This window comes from Ochotona princeps, chromosome 11, assembly GCF_030435755.1.
Source record: "Ochotona princeps isolate mOchPri1 chromosome 11, mOchPri1.hap1, whole genome shotgun sequence".
NCBI classification, from domain to species: Eukaryota; Metazoa; Chordata; class Mammalia; order Lagomorpha; family Ochotonidae; genus Ochotona; species Ochotona princeps.
The window spans coordinates 40,334,871-40,351,724 of NC_080842.1; the positions used below are offsets into that span (position 1 = coordinate 40,334,871).

At 42.4% G+C, this 16,854-nt stretch overlaps 2 protein-coding genes across 6 annotated transcripts in view; one reads left to right on the forward strand and one right to left on the reverse strand.

Moving 5' to 3' along the window:
- Positions 1 to 9,101, reverse strand: part of FBXO16 (F-box protein 16) — a 61,136-nt gene extending 52,035 nt beyond the window's left edge. The window contains exons 1-2 of one of the 4 annotated variants that reach the window (XM_058670066.1): positions 9,013 to 9,101; positions 3,903 to 4,162 (exon numbers count right to left, since the gene is read on the reverse strand). The gene's annotated coding sequence lies outside the window, so the exon portion shown is untranslated. Of the gene's footprint in view, positions 1 to 2,318; positions 2,403 to 3,902; positions 4,163 to 8,088; positions 8,173 to 8,821 lie in introns of those variants that run through there. The other 3 variants (XM_012931291.2, XM_058670065.1, XM_058670067.1) reach the window with 3 other exon arrangements.
- Positions 8,207 to 16,854, forward strand: part of FZD3 (frizzled class receptor 3) — a 71,311-nt gene continuing 62,663 nt past the window's right edge. For both annotated transcript variants that reach the window (XR_009246288.1, XM_004579092.4), the window contains exon 1: positions 8,207 to 8,378. The gene's annotated coding sequence lies outside the window, so the exon portion shown is untranslated. The remainder of the gene's footprint in view (positions 8,379 to 16,854) is intronic.

Below are 16,854 nucleotides of genomic sequence, written 5' to 3' on the forward strand. Positions count from 1 at the left end.
TCCACTTCCCATCCAGTTCCCTGCTTGTGGCCTGGGAAGGCAATCAAGGACAACCCAATGCATTGGGACCCTGCACCCGCATGGGAGACGTGGAGGAAGTTCCTGGCTTTGGATCGGCACAGTACCAGCCATTGCGGTCACTTGGGGAGTGAAACATCGGATGGAAGATCTTCCTCTCTGTCTCTCCTCCTCTCTGTGTATCTCACTTTCCAATAAAAATAAATGTTTTTTGGGCTTGGCGGTGTGGCCTAGTGGCTAGGGTCCTCACCTTGATCCCATATGGCCGCTGGTTCTAATCTCGGCAGCTCCACTTCCTCTCTCTGTCTCTCCTCCTCTCAGTGTATCTGACTTTGTAATAAAAATGGAATGAATCTTAAAAAAAAAAATGTTTTTTTTAAGTTAAAAGAATATGCGTCTTCCAAACCTGCCCTACAAAAGATACTTAAAGATGTTCTCGTGACAGAGAAGAGGAATAGCACCCAGCTAACACAAAAGCATATTGTGAAGAACATCCCAGTAAAATAACAACAGAAGACTAAATCAATGAACAACCCATTGCTAATTGACAGGATCAAATTACCACCTATTTATATTAACCTTGAATGTAAATGGGTTAAACTCATCAAACAAATGTCATAGATTAGTAGATTGGATTAAAAACACAAAACCCATCTATTTATTGCCTATAGGATATGCACTCACCAACAAAGATCAACGGAAACTATACCTCATGGATTTTGAAGATTTTTAGTTTCATTTCTTCAAAATATGTTTTTTCTCATTAAAATTTTTAATGACTCATAGATCATATAGTAGCATCATTTTCTTTAAGAAGGTTTTGATTTCCTCTTTCATTTCTTCAGTGACACATTAGTCATTCAGTGTCATGTTATTTAACTTCATGGTGTTAGAAGTTTCTATTTTTTTCTTCCTATTGATTTTGTTTTGTGGCTTTTCATTTAAGAGGATGTATGGTAACTGTGTAAGGGAGGCTATCATATCCAGTGTCATGTTGTTTAACTTCATGGCATTGTAAATTTCTATTTTTCTTCCTGTCGTTGGCTTTGTTTTGTGGTTTTTCACTTGGGGGGATTTACAGTGACTGTGTAGTAGAGACTGACATATCCAGATATGAGGATACAGTGCAATGTGCATCTCTACTTCCAGATCGAGGACGGACTCCCAGTGAAACTGTTGGATGTGTCTTGACCATGGGATGCTGAAGTCTCTGCCATTGTCCATGCCTGTAATGACAGACTTATGACTGTTTATGAGGAACTATGCTGTTGTAATGATATGGGAGAACTCAGTGGGGTGAGGAATTAAGGAAGGGAGATAGGGGAAATCCCAGGGCCTATGGAACTGTATCATAAAATGATAATAATACAATAATAATAAAGGAAAAAATTGGGTCTGATGACAGTTACACCCCTCACCATGGATATAGAGACAGCAAGTAATAGAACCAAGAATCAGCCCAAGTCAGTTTAATTTCACTTTCATTGGAGTACAGGGGTTAAGTCCAAAATATCTCTGGGTAGGAATGTATCATATTGATCAATAAAAGGAATCTTTTAGATTTAAAATCACAATATGAGATGCTGTTTTTGTGCCTATGATATTAATAAAATTCCTCCTCCCTTTTAAATTTTCTGCTATGTAAATAATAGGAGTGCCAGCCCTACACCATACTGAAGAGTTAGAATGGGTGTGATGAACAAACCTACCTGAACTTATTGAGGGAAATTTGCTGCTTCCAGTTGTCTGGTATGCAGTCTGGTTTCTTTTAATGAAAGCATGTTTTTCAAAAATTTAGATTAAAATATTTATTATAAGCAGACTTCCTTTCTTGATACTAAAAAGAAAACATGTCTTGGGGGCTCGGCAGCATGGCCTAGTGGCTAAGTTCCTCGCCTTGATCCCATATGGCCGCTGGTTCTAATCCCGGCAGCCCCACTTCCTCTCTATCTCTCCTCCTCTCAGTATATCTGACTTTGTAATAAAAATAAAATAAATCTTTAAAAAAAAAAAAAAAAAAAAAAAAAAAAAGAAAACATGTCTGAAAACCATCAGAGCATGGAAATTGGGTTAAACCTATTCCTGAGTCCATTATCAAATTATCAATCAAGGAAAAGATGTTTTTCAATTTAAAATTAAGGCAGCCATAACTATAATTTAGATAGCTGGGAAGAAAAAAAAAACTATCCCTGTCAAAATTTTACAGTCTTACACACATAAATGTGTATATTTCATATTTTTTCATGAATTTTTTTACCACAGTAAGTCATTCACAAATCTTTTGCCTTTCTTTCCATCACCAGCACCCTTCTGCACAATTCTTGTGTCATCGTCATCCTCCCTTCTCCCAGCTTTAGAGTTGGTCCGAGGCTGGGATGGGCTAGCCTATGACATTAAGGATATGGCCTCCACTAAAAATATCTCCATGCAAATTTTCTCTTCTTCAGTGTTTTGTGCATTTTTCTTCCTGGTCTGTGTTTCATTTAGTTCTGTCTTCTCAACTTTTTTTTTTTACAGTTCTTCAAAGAAGCTGCAGTGTCATCATCATCATTCTGCTCTTAAAAATCTCCATCTTCTTCATCTGTTAGAGGACATTTACATAGAGGATGGCAGCAGGAATGTGGGTCTAGCTGAGGTTCCTTTGTCGCTGAAGAGGAGGTTGGATGACCTCTTTCTCCTCTTGCAGCAACCTTCCACCAACTCTTCCAACTCTCTAGCAAGCGCTACTATGATCCTTTGTAGGCCATTCAGTGTAGTTGATCTGTATTTTATCTTTGTAGGATAAGGTTAGTCTCTGCTTCTATACTGCTTGGAGAGTAGGCTCAAGACACCTTCTCTTCCTCACCTGCAGGTTCAGAAGTTGGTTGACTGCTCAAGGTCTGATGTTGCAACTTCTGAAAGTCATAGTCACTCAGGTACAGTTCTAGTTTCAAGTTCATCAGCAAGGGTGGGTGTTCAGAATCCAGCATCCACACACTTCCAATCTAGCTTTTAAGCCATTCTTCACACCATCATCATTAATCCATAATTTTATTAAGGACATACTGGACCCGTGTTAGAGGTACAAAGAGTCTGTAATGGACCTCACAATCTAATGATAGGTTTTTTTTTTTAAGACAAAATGGTTATATATTTTTTTTCAGCTCATAAACCTTCATAGGCTCGCTAATGGTTACAGAGTCTGTGTTCCTTAACATGAAAGTTTTGGTCCATTTTGATTTCATCACTGACTATTTCAGCTTCATTGCCCCCATCCCTATTCATTTACTCTCTGCCTAGAAACACTAAATTCCTGACCACTCTGGGAACATGGCATAAAACTCTGATGTTCCTTTGCTTAGGTGGTTTTTGGTGTTTACCTGAATCCTAATCACATAAATATTTCCAAATCAATGGAAGCAATGACTACAACAATGAAGAGGGAAGAAGTTTAAGGATTAAAACTAGTAGAAATGTATAGTGAAATTCAAAACATTGTGAACTGGACACTTTGTTAATACTCGAGGTTATCAGATTTTTATTTGCAGTTTACCGAGCTGAATAGGGCTTAGTTTCTCTGCCAACACACAGTCTACCCACTGTACACATTAATGTCATCAGACAAGAATATTTCAAATTTTACCAGGAAACAGGATGAGGGGTAGGTTTAAATATACATGCATTTCATATTGCACTAGTTAAAAACAAAGAACCAAGATAAACTGCAAAGAATGTGTACTTGATAGGCACAAAAATTATTTGTTGGTTGTTCATTTCATGAGTATGAAGCATCTGATACTTGACCTGCAGCTGAAATGGGAAAGCAAAATAGCATACCCATGCCCACTGGCAAGGCTTGTGGGAGGCCCAGAGCTCTCCAAGGAGTCTCCCTCCACTGCTCTCACCTCTTTTAGTGTCTTCCTCTTCAAGTCTCCGGCGCTGTTGTTGCCATAGCTGCACTAGGTCAGCCTTCTCTGTGACTCCTTCCAGCCCCTCCCTGCTTCCAAGCAGTCCAATCACTATTTGTAAATCCTGTCGCTGGCATCCAGGGTCTCTTAGGCAACAATGTGTGGTCTTTTGATTGGCCGGAAGATCCTGGAGGCTGGCTCCAAATTAGGCAGGAGGGTCAAATGAAGAAATGTGGGCTTCAGGAGCGTGGGAAGGACTGCAAGATTTCCGATATAATGCCAGGATTAATGTACATCCAATCCTAAAAGCAAGCAGCATTGCAAACCTTTATTCAAGTCATCTTGTGTTCCAAAGTGGCCAATACCTACTGAGCATGCCCAGTTATGTTGGTCTAGTCATTCCAGAGCTCCGAAATACAAATTCCACTTTGCCAGATATTAGGAATGGCCAGCCAACAGGTAAAAGAAGGTTGGAGGAGATGAATTCAAGACTGGATTCACTGAAAGAATAGCACCTGCAAAGGAACTGGAAGGATGTAGGGACAGTGCCAAACACACAAATGCTGCAACAGGAATTTCAGTGTCTTGGCTCACGAATTCAGGCAGATATACCAGGGAACCAGCAGTTGGTATGCCCCATTAAGAATCACTCTAAATTTGGGAACGCTTAAAATCCAGTCTAATTAATGAAATAAATTGACATGCCCATCTTTTAATAAGGAGTAGAGTTGGGCATACAAAAAGAAAAAATAAATCTGATGAGGAAGACTGGAAAATGCAAGGATAATTAATTACTGGGAAGTTCACAGTCCTGACAGATATGATAAAGCTATAAATGGGCTGGAGAACACCAAACAGTTCAAAATTCCAGGACAGAACCTCTCAGTTTCTTAATGATGTATAAGAGTTCTTATGGGCACCAGCCAACAAAACAACAATCAAAGAAAAGAAAGAAAAAAGAAAAACTTAAACAAATGTACAAATCCTGTTTTTTTTTTTTTCTGTTAGTTTTCAGATAGGCAGCATTTGTGTTTCTCAAATTAAAATAAATAAATAAAGGCTGCTACTTTCTTTACCAAAGACTCAGCAAGTAGCTAAACTGAAATTAGAACCTAGGTTGTCTTGAATTCCAGCCTAGTGGTTTTTCCACATGACCAGGTTATATGTAAATGAATAAACAATGCCTTTGGGGCTTGAGAGGGCGGCCAAGGGTGGGGGTGTGTGTGTGTGTGGGGGGTAGTGCATAGATGCAATACTAAATTACCATGCATTAGCAGTTAACATTTACAGCTTCCAAACGGGTTCAGCCAGAAAAAGACCAGTTTCAACAAAGTCAAGAGTGCAGTGCTTTCTGTGAAGTTCCTACTCATTAAATCCTTCCACTGGAGGTTACAACATGGAAGGAAAGAGAGATGGGATTATAGAGAGGCTCTTCACTTATCCCTGTTGGACTTGAATATTTTTATCCCTGAAAAAGAGGGTCCCTTCTGTCTCTCCTTTCAAGCAGCGCCTTCTCTGTACCTCCTGTCAGCCGCACCTCTGGCTACTGTTCTCACCAGAAGAGTGAGTCACACCATTCCCACTCATCTAGGTAGCACATTTCCACAGCTGGAAGTCTGGTCTTCCACAGTATTTTCAAGTGGGACATTGCAAACACAAAAAAACATTTGCAGACATTCATAAGCAAAGACACTGAGTCTCCACTTTTTAAGATTTATCTTACTTGAAAGTCAGCATTTAGGGCACAGCAAGTAGCCTAGTGGCTCAAGTCCTCGCCTTGTACACACCAGGATCCTATATGGGCACCAGTTCTAAACCCAGTGGCCTGCTTCCATCCAGCTCTCTGCTTGAGGCCTAGGAAAGCAGTTGAGGATGACCCAAAGCCTTGGGACCCTGCACCTGTGTGGGAGACCTGGAAGAGGCTCCTGGCTCCTGGCTTTGGATCGGTGCATCTCCAACCATAGCGGCCACTTGGGGAGTCAATCAGCAGACAGAAGATCTTCCTCTCTGTCTCTACTCCTCTCTGTATATCTGACTTTCCAATAAAAATAAATAAATCTTTTAAAAGTCAGCACTTAGAGAGAGAAGGGGAGAGAGGAGAAAAGAGAGAGAGAGGAGAGAGATAGAGACCTTCCATCTGCTGAGTCATTCCCCAAATGGCTGCAATGGTTAGAGTTGGGTTGGTCCAAACCTAGGAGCCAGGAATTTCTTCCAGGTCTTCCAGGTGGGTGCAGGGGTCTCAGGACTTCAGCCATCCTCTGCTGCTCTCCCAGGCCATAAGCTGGGAGCCGGAAGTTGAATAGCCAGAATTTGAACCTGTGCCCATATGTTATGCCAGTACCACAGGCAGAGGATTAGCATGCTAAGCAACCAAGCCAGCCCCTCCATGATTTTTTTTTAAATGATTCAATTTTGTTTTTGGATAGTAGAGGATTCTTTTGAAAGCCAGATTTAGGGAGGGAAAAATATTTTCCATCAGCTGGTTTACTCTCCAAATGGTTCTAAGAGCCAGGATAAGGTCAGGAGGAAGTCAAAAGTGGGTGTCAGGGACCCAAGTATCAGAGCCATCTTCTGAGGCTTTCCCAAGCAGGTCGGCAGGGAGCTAGATTAGAAGTGGATCAGCTAATTGTCCATGTTGAAGGTAGCTGCTTAACTGGCAGCACAACACAGCTCCATTGCTCACCTTCTTATAATCTGAATACCCTTCAATATCAGTTTATGAAGCATCTTCTAAAGAACTTGAAAAACACACATAACAAAATGTATCATCTTTACCTTTGTTGTTGCTTTTCCTTCTAGAGGCCCTGCTCCTATGGGAATCTTTTTAAAGTGTGGTTCTGGGGCTGGCACTAAGGCATAGTGTTAAGCCACCATGGCCAGTTTCTCCATTGTGCTTTCCATTGTGCTCCCTAATACACTTGGGAAAGTAGCAGAGGACTTGACCCATCAAATCCTTGGGTTCCTGCATCCATGTGGGAGACCAGGGTGAAGCTCCTGGCTCCTGGCTTCTGCCTGGCCCACCTCCAAACTTTGTAGTCATTTGAGGAGTGAATCAACAGATGGAAGATTGGTCTCACCCTTTCTCTTTTTATAACCCTTTCAGAGAAATAAATCTTTAAAAAATAAGCATGTAGTTCCATAGTATTAAGTTCATTCACATCATTGTGCAACACGATCAACATTAAAAGCCTGGTGAGCCACTAATGGAACAAAACAATGTTCACGAAGTCTAGATTGAAGAAGGACTAGCAGGAAGAGAAAAACAGGTAAAATTATGCAGCAAAAACCGTCAGGACTTTGAATGACTCCAGACTGTCATTAAAACTCTATGGTTTTGGGGCCCGGCGGCGTGGCCTAGCAGCTAAAGTTCTCGCCTTGAAAGCCCCGGGATCCCATACGGGCGCCGGTTCTAATCCCGGCAGCTCCACTTCCCATCCAGCTCCCTTCCTGTGGCCTGGGAAAGCAGTTGAGGACAGCCCAATGCATTGGGACACTGCACCCGCGTGGGAGACCCAGAAGAGGTTCCAGGTTCCCGGCTTCAGTTCGGATCGGCGCGCATCGACCCGTTGCGGCTCACTTGGGGAGTGAATTATTGGACGGCAGATCTTCCTCTCTGTCTCTCCTCCTCTCTGTGTATATCTGGCTGTAATAAAATGAATAAATCTTTTAAAAGAAAAACTCTATGGTTTTGGGGATGTCAAATAATTTCTGGGTTCAACTTAGAGGATTTCTTCCAGCTTTCCAATAGTTCTTTTGAGAGAAACAAAGTAGAGGTGGGGGGGGGGGGAAACGGGGGTTCCTAAGGATCAAGATACAGGGTAGGGCACTTGGAACCACAAGCCGCACCTACTCACTGAGGTTTTGACAGTGAGGATATAAACTGCTCATGGGAGAGCTGTCCATTCCCAGCTGTTTTGCAACAGCCTAGGTGCCGGCCTCCACCTGTACTCAGCTCACCCTGGGCCCAGGTGTCTGCCCCAGACCACTTCTCACTCCAGAAGGCTTGAGGTCTACACCAGTCCTCAAGCTAGGATTTGGTGGTCTTGTCCTAACAGTATCCCAGGCTAGGGTGACCGCAGCACGGGAAGCAGTACTGTTCAAGAACGGCCGAGTGCCTTTCAGACGGACGCTTCTTGAGCCGGGAACAAGCACGCAGGTACCGGGCAGCTCAAGGAGTCGTCACCTCCTCCACAGCTCGAGGAAACCAGCCCACCACGAAGCCCCCAAGGTTGGCACCACACAGGCTCAAAATGGGAGCGCTTGGCCCCGTGTGCGCTGCGCGCCTGCGCCGTGCGTGCGCGCGCACTCGCTCCCCGGGGCCGCGCGTCCTGGCGCTCGCGGAAAGCTCGCGGTTGCTCCCAAGCGCGCGCAAGCGGTCCTCGAGCCGCTCGGTGTACCTGAGGGACGCGCGGGCGCCGGCGGCCGGCTCTGCATCCACCGTCCCGATCCTGGAACCCGGCGCCAAGGTCTAAGGTGAGCCCCGAGGCGGACGTCCCACCGGGCCAGGTGCAGGGGAAAGAAAGGCAGCAGCGAGTATGGAGAATGAGCCGCCGCGGCTGCCTGCCGCTCTGCCTTAACCCTTCGCGGAGGAGCCACCTCCAGCGGCGGCGGAGGCAGTCGGCACCTCCTCCTCGGGGATCGTTATTCTCCGTCGCGGCCAAAACAAAAGCCTTGGACGCTGGGTTGTTGTGGGGGCGGGGGTGGGGGTCGGAGGGGTTCGTGGAGAGCAGGGGCCCGGGCTCGTGGTGGTGGGGCTTCGGGAGTCGGGGCCGCCGAGTTTGGGGCTGGTGGAGGGGTTGGGGGTAGAGGCTGAGGCGGGGAGGTGCCCTGAGAGACGCTTAACCCCGTCGGTCCTGAGCCTACGCTGGGCAACCTGTGCGAGTGTGGCCGCCTCGTCCTTGTCTGCGCGCCCCCACCTGCTACGACCCCGACCCTGCTGGCGAGGGGCAGGAGCCGGGCGAGAGCGGCCCCTGAGCCCGGCGCCGCGGGGGCGTGAGTGGAAGGACGCTGCACCCGCGGCTCCCGCGCCGCCCGCACTCGGGCAGCCCCAGACGCGCGGCGGCAAGACTCGCCCGTGGCCAGGATCCCTTTTTGGCACGGTTCCGACCTTTCCAGTCCAGCGCCCAAAAGTTGTCTCCTCCAGCCGGTCCGTTGGCAAAGTCTGTTGCTCCAGTCCCCACCGCCTGCTGCCTCCCCCCACCCGCCACGTTTATGGTGGTCGTGTTTGCCACGGGGTGGGTCTGTTGGCTCATCAGTAGACGCTGGCCTTTGAAATAAAGGCGCTGCGCCGAGGTCAGGCAACGTGAAGTCATCCTGTGTCATCTTCCTAGGGTCTTGCTGCATCCTTGGAGTATTGAGTTAGGTACCTTTGCTGGAAGAGAAAGACGCCCCCCCCCCCCCACACACACACAAAAGCGTGTGTCATTCATTAAGGGGAGGAGTGTACTTAAAGTTGAAAGATACCCATCCCGTCAAAGAGGTCCAGTGTTTTGCTTGGTGTAAAAGAACAGTTTTAATTTGGGGTTCCTTTTCAGTTTAGATTAATGCAGCAATGGGGCAGACGGGCTGCGATGTGAAAGAATGCAAACGAAATCCTGGTTTAGAAAAGTAGTTTTGCTAGACCTGGAATATTTATTCGTGGGAGTTGGGTTCCTCTGCAAAGCTAACACCAGAGGAGCAAGGAAACAAAGACCTGACTGACATTGAGGATATACCCTCCCTTCCTCCTCAGCCTTCTTTTCCTCCCTGGGTGATGTGCTGGTAGCCGGGTTTTTGTGCTGTTTTGATGTTTTTGTGCATTGTGGGCTGGGAAAAGAGCCCTTAGTTCTGATGTCCTTAGTTCTGATGTGAAGAAGCTTTTTTTTTTGTTTTTGAAGAGACCACGATTTTGACTTTTAAACAAATCAAAATCCCCCCAAACCATTTACTTGACCTGCCGAAGTGCAGATTCAGAGTAAGGGAGCCTAGGCAAGCCGTGTGGGAAAGCTTGATTGGGTGGGCTTGGCAGGGCAGAGCTTGGGAGATCAGAGGAGATCCAGCTGAGGAGCTAGGGAAGGCATAATGAAGACGCAGCCCTTTCTTCTTGCTCCTTGCCCCATGGAGTATTCAGGAAGACAATGTGCCTCCCACCTCCCAAATGCTTTGAAACTCTTAGGAAAAGAAATAAATTTTGCCAAGCCTATCTTGTCTTTGCTCTCACTTTTTTTAGCTTAGTTATTGCGAATATTCTCCATCTTTATCTCTCTTCCTGAATCTATAATAGTGTCCCTTTCATGAAGGAAGACTAAACGACCAGGCTTTTTTTTTTTAAAGACATTCCTCATCTTAGCTACTGTATTTCTTTTGAGCTTTATTTGTACTTTGAGGTGAATTTTTCTTTCAAGTTTCATGATTGAGATTGGAAGTAGAGAAAGTTGAGGGGATTTTAATAGCAAAGTGTACATTCTTTCTTAGTATAGTGCAATGTGGAAGCTTTATCATTGAGGGAGACTAGAGGCTTTTTTTCCCCCATAATAAGTTGTCTGTTTTCCGCTTGACCCCAAGAAAAAAAAATCTACCCAACTTCTAATCGTTTGTTAGTAATATGCCAAGATTTTAGGCTCTGGTGAACATATTAGTTTATTAATGTTAGGCTGCCATTGACTTTATTTTCATAAGGAGATAAGGTGATAGGAAACAGTTGCCAGCATATCTCTGCTTTCTTTCCCCAAAAAGAGAGCTTTTGGCTTCATGTATTCTTCTCCCTGCCCACATACACACCAGACTCTAGAATTTTGCCGCTTAAAAGCCACAAAAAGAACACTAAAACAAATACAGATTTCTTTTTTTTTTTATAAGATTTATTTTTATTACAAAGTCAGATTTACAGAGAGGAGGAGGAGAGACAGAGAGGAAGATTTTCCATCCGATGATTCACTCCCCAAGTGAGCCGGAACGGGCCGGTGCGCCGATCCAAAGCCGGGAACCTGGAACCTCTTCTTCCGGGTCTCCCACGCGGGTGCAGGGTCCCAATGCATTGGGCTGTCCTCGACTGCTTTCCCAGGCCACAAGCAGGGAGCTGGATGGGAAGTGGAGCTGCCAGGATTAGAACCGGTGCCCATATGGGATCCTGGCGCGTTCAGAGCGAGAACTTTAGCTGCTAGGCCACGCTGCCGGGCCCCAAATACAGATTTCAAAAGTACCTGTTAGAGAAATAATCCAGTGTAGGCTGGGGAAAAGATTATCCAGGTTTTGAGGAAAGAAATGAGGTTGTTCAGTAGCAGTCTTTCTCTGAGGTTAAAAATACATGTTTGAAGAGTAACAGCTATTCACTGGCTAGGAAAGAGTTTTAAGCATTGTATCATAAATGGATTTTCTCTTTGCTTTTGAATTCATCATGTAAGAATCATCAACAGTTAGGAGGGTGTAAAGAACACATTGCAAAGGAAGTTCAAGACAAATGCAGCTGGACTAGGGGGTTAAAAAAAAACTTCCAGTCCTTGGATTTTAATCTCTTTAAAATTACTCTGGAATCAGAACACGAAGCAGGTATCTTTATTAGGGGGAAAATTCAGGACCTTGGTAACTTCTGATGAACAGTTTTAATTAGAAAGGTAAGGGGGGTTGGAATTTCAGTTTTACCTTTTTTTTTTAAGTTTTGTCCATCTTTTAATTCTAATTTCATTTTCAGGTTAATTTAAAAAGATGATCTGATTTCTTTTGGCTTCATTAGTAATTTGTAAATTGGGCCAGGTTTTGATGCCTATCATTACTTTAATTTTGAACCTAATATTTTTGTTCCTCTTTTTTAAAAATCCTATCACTTAAAGATAACTGAAAGATTAGATTATTGTGATTAGCAGGTAGCTAGATGAGCTTTAAAACCTGGATAGGTGAGATAGAAAAGTTAAGCGAGGAGATATCTGACCTTTGAGATTAGAAGTTTCAATCCCATAAATTACATTTGAAAATATATGAGCTTTTTTTTCTGACAACCAAGAATTACTATCCTGAGAATGAATGTATTGTAAACAGAACTCCACCTGTTCTTTAGGAAAAGTGACGCTTGAGTAGTGAATATATTCTCTGTATTTTGCCTAAGAAGTCAGTAGCCTATAGAGAAGAAACAGCTATTTAGAAAGTAGTCATTGTTATTCCTTTCAATAAAGTCTTGGAAAAGGGAGTCTGAAAGCTGAGTATTGTTTCTCTTCTTATTGTTGCTCCTGTGTACTCAGTATTTGCTTTGAGACAAACTTCAGATGTATTTCTGAATTGGAAATACAATATGTTACCTGTATTTATAAAATGTCCAGCATATTAAACTGAGAGTGGTGGAAATGGATCCTTATCTGTAAAGAAAATGCAAGAAGAAAACTCAACATCTTTTGTTTTCAGGACCGTCTTTACAAGTCCTTAGGATCTGCTTTTCTCTTTGTTTTTTTTTCCTGGAATTTGGCCTGCTTTCCTATTGCTATCTTGCTTACCCTCCTGAATTATTTGAGTCTGATTTGTTGCCAGCTTAGGAAGACAGTCTTCCAAGATTGCATCTGCCCCTTTTAGGCAGAATATCATTCCCTTTTGGGCACATATTCAGCTGATTTTATTTTAAGGGCTTTTTTCCCCTCTTTTTTAATCATCAGCATAGTGATATGGAACAATTGGGGCTATCAGAGTACTGATGTTATAATTGATAAAAATGGAAACGTGAAGGCTTAAAGGTATTAAGGTCTTTGTTTTCTGATGGAATGGTAGGCTAGTAATTTAATCTATTGTGTCCCGTCATCTTATTTATATATAGCACTCCTATAAAGACAAATTGAGCGATAAATATACTACTTATAATAACTTTGAAACCTTATGTCCTGAAATTTTGCAGGATTGACAAGTTGGGACTTCATGGGTTAGTGTGAAATCAATTTCCAAATGTTTTGTATTCTGTGAAGTGAATTATTCTTTTCCCACAGATAATTCATAAAGAGTCGTGGCCATAGCATTTACACTGAGTTGGTTCCTGGCCCCTAAAGTTGTTCATTCTAGTTAAGCTAACCCATAGGTTTGAGTTGAATTCTGTATATTCTTAAAATAGAATATACGGTAGTGTCAGCAAGAATGCCAACGCAAATGTTCTTTAGTGAATTGCTGCCTTTTGGCAGAATTTCTGTAGTTCCAGATTTTTGTTTATGTCCTAGAACTTTGAGTTTTTCCACAGTTCTTAGTGAAAAGATACAGATACACGAATCTGGAGAAGCAGGTATTATGTTAATGGAGAGTGCTTTGAAATATATTTTAAAAGCTTTTAAAAATGTGTGTAACTTTTGATTCAGTTATAAGGGTCTGATTTTTTTTCAGTGTTGAAGTCAGTGTTTTACTTCTACTAAATTGTGATCACTTTTTTCTTGCTAGTGTGTGTCTTTGCTTGTTACTTAATTAGTAGCCGTAAACCTGTCATCTTTAGAAAGTTTTTATTGATATAAAGGTGACAGATTTTATGTGTTCCCTAGGTTCAGTTCCAAGAAGACTGCGTACTTCCCTTGTTTGCTTGCTCACTGCCCAATGCACTGCCCTCCCTTCTCCTCTGGAGCAGTTTTTGCGAAGACCCTGGCATTAATCTGCTCTGTATTCACGTGCTCAATTAGCCACTGCTCATGATATCCAACAAGTAAAAAGTAGGGAGACTGTATTTCCACTGGAGTATAAATACAAGCTAAAATGGCAATCATTTCAAAGTGATCATTTCATTCCTATACTTTTTTTGTTTTGTGTTCTATATAAGCTACCACACAAAGAATAAACATAGGATATTTGTCTTTATGAGACTGGCTTATCTTACTAAGTATATTATTCCTGTCATATAGGCACTATACATCTATAGATTTAATAGTTAATTTTTCCATATATAAAATAACTAAGTTTTTATAAAATTATATAAAGCATTTATAACATTTCATCTTAACAAATTAAAATGTTTTTATTCTGTGTATATCAGTTTTTCAGAACACTGAGGAAATAATTTTCAAAAAAATGGGGGTGCAAGCATAAATGTTTTAGAATCATTTTAAGATTTATTTATTTGAAAGAGAATTAGAGAAATCTTCTCTCCAGTGGGTCACTTGCTAGATGTCTGTAGCAGACAAGGCTTAGCCAAGTCAAACCCAAGAGCCAGGAGCTTCAGCTGCGTCTCCTCCGAGGTGGCAGAGGCCCAAAAGCTTCGTTCTGCCTCCACTGCTTGTCTCCGTCCATTAACAAGGAGCTGGAGCAGAAGTAGAAGTACCAGAACACAAAGCAGCATCCTTGTGGGATGATGCCAGTGTTTGCTATTTTATAATGCCCTATAAGCTTTTAGAATTTTGTATCTACTAATTATATCGTTATTGTCATAGCCTGCCACTATAGGTTCCTGATCGTTATTTTTGGTGACTATATAATATTCTATCGTGTAGTTGTCCCTTATTAGGCTTTTAGATTGTTTTTAGTTATTTATTTGAAAGGCAGAAAAACAGTGAAAGAGAGAGCTTCCATATGATGGTTCATTTCCCAAATGCCTGCAACATCTAAGACTGGGCCAGGCCAAAGGCAGGAGCCCTAACTGCATCTTGGTCTTGCTTGCGTGGCAGGTGCCTAAGTACTGAGGCCATCCTCCCAGCCTTGCCAAGCATATTAGCAGAGAGCTGCATCAGAAGTGAGGAGCCAAGGCTCAGACCCACAGCATTCTGTTAAGGCTCATAGCCCAGTTTTCTTATTTTGCAAATAATACTGATAGTATGATTATGCATCATGTGTACTTGTGTTTGCCTTCTTAAAAAAAATGTTATAAAATGGACTTGCTGAATCCAGTTGTAGACATTTTAAGGGCTTGTGGCGTAAGTAACTGTTTTTTAAAAGTATTATCTAGTTTACATTTCTGCCCAAAGTATCTGAAAATGTTGATTTTGTTCTTTTCCCCAACCCATTCCTATACTGTTTTCCATCATTATTTTTGCCCGTCTGGTTGATAAAAATGTTATTTCATATTTACATTCGTTGTTAGTAGTAAAGTTAAATGTCTTCTCATGTGCTTACTAGCTATTTGTATTTTTAAAAAAGATTTATTTTATTTTTATTGCAAAGTCAGGTATACAAAGAGGAGGATAGACAGGAAGATCTTCTGTCTGATGATTCACTCCCCAAATGACTGCAACAGCTAGAATTGTGCTGATTGGAAGCCAGGAGCCTGGAGCCTCCTCCGGGTTTCCCACATGGGTGCAGGGTCCCAAGGTTTGGGGCTGTTCTCAACTGTTTTCCCAAGCCACAAGCAGGGAGCTGGATGGGAAGTGGAGCTGCGGGGATTAGAACTAACACCCATATGGGATCACAGGGTGTGCAAGGAGAGGACCTTAGCTACTAGGCCACTGTACCAGGCCCGTTTTTTGTTTTTGTTTTTGTTTTGTCCTTTGCCTGTTTTTCTATTAAGGTATTTCTTTTCTGCTCTTTAAGACTTCTTTTGTCATATGTTATGCACAGTATATCTTGGCTCTTTCTAATTATTCTGTTTCAGAATAGCATTTCTCAGACCTGAATAACAAATACTTGTAACCTGAGATACTCAACGGAATGCATGTCATTCTTCAGGATTTGGCTTTTGTAGACCTGTGGTAGGGGATTCATGTATCTGCTGTACTTTAAAATTAGAGCACTGTTTTAGGGAATATGAAATTCCATAAGCTCTTCTCATTGCCCCCCCCTTTTTAATTTTTCATTGCAGTTACTTAGGCTTAGTGATTTCCCCTTCTTCCCTCCTCCTCTGCACCCCCCCCCAATAGTTTTTCCCCCTATATTATGATAATAGTTGCTTTCAACAATGGTCACAAGTCCATCATTCTCCTATTTAAGTATATCCTAACATTTAGGTATAGAGAATGGTATATAAAGAAAAAAACCTCACCAAGTTTCACTGTTTTTTAAAGATTTGTTTGTTTACTCAAAAGTAAGAGGGAGAGATAGAGATCTTCTATATGCTGGTTCACTTCCCAGATGGCCTCAATGGCCTGGGCTGGGGCAGGCTAAAGCCAGGTGTTGCTGTCCCGCAGCGATGGACTTGGTGCACGGAGCCGATAATAACACACGTGGACCCTGACTGATGGTCAAAGCCGTAGTTTATTAGTGGCATCAAACTTTATACACTGAGGGCCATACAGGAAAAGGGAGGAAGTATTGAGCTCATCAACAAAACTATCAATGCTTTTGTTTGGAACTCTTTTGTCTTGTATATTCCACCAGGTGTTCTCATATACATACTCTCCACTCAACTGTTCTTATGCAAATGATATCCAATAAGGTATACAAAAGGTAGCCATTTGGTTATTCTCCTCCAAATATTATCCAACCAACTGTAATCCTGTGCTCACTGACCTTCTAGGGTCACAATGTCCTCCTACAACCAGGGGTCAGGAGCTTCATCCTGTCTCCCATGTGGGTGGCAGGGGCCCAAGAACTTGGGACACACTCTGCTGCTTTTCCCAAGGCATTAGCAGAGAGCTGATTCGTAAGTGGAGCAGCCGGGACACAAAGTAGCATCCATGTGGGATGCTGGCAGTACAGGTGGCAGCTTTATCCATTGCACAACACTGGCCCCATTTTTTTCCCCATGTGAGTAATTCTAAGTCAGTGTTTTACCATTTTAAGATTGTTGTCTTTCTGCTGTTGATAGATTTTGCAAAATGTTTTGATATATGGAAATTTGAACGTTATAGTCTGTAAAGAAAAATCTTTATCTTACAGATGGAAAGCGTCCTTTGCAAACAAAGCCAAAAGGAATATTTAATAGAAAATCATGAAAAATAGATGGGAGTAGGCAGGAAGTAGAAGAGAGTTTTTATCAGATTTCTGTTATAATAAATTATTAGCTTTCAGGATGCTTTGATTCTATGCTGAATTTATTCCTGATCCGCACGTTTTTCTTCCATTTCTTCTGGGAGATCTTTTTCATCTGTGC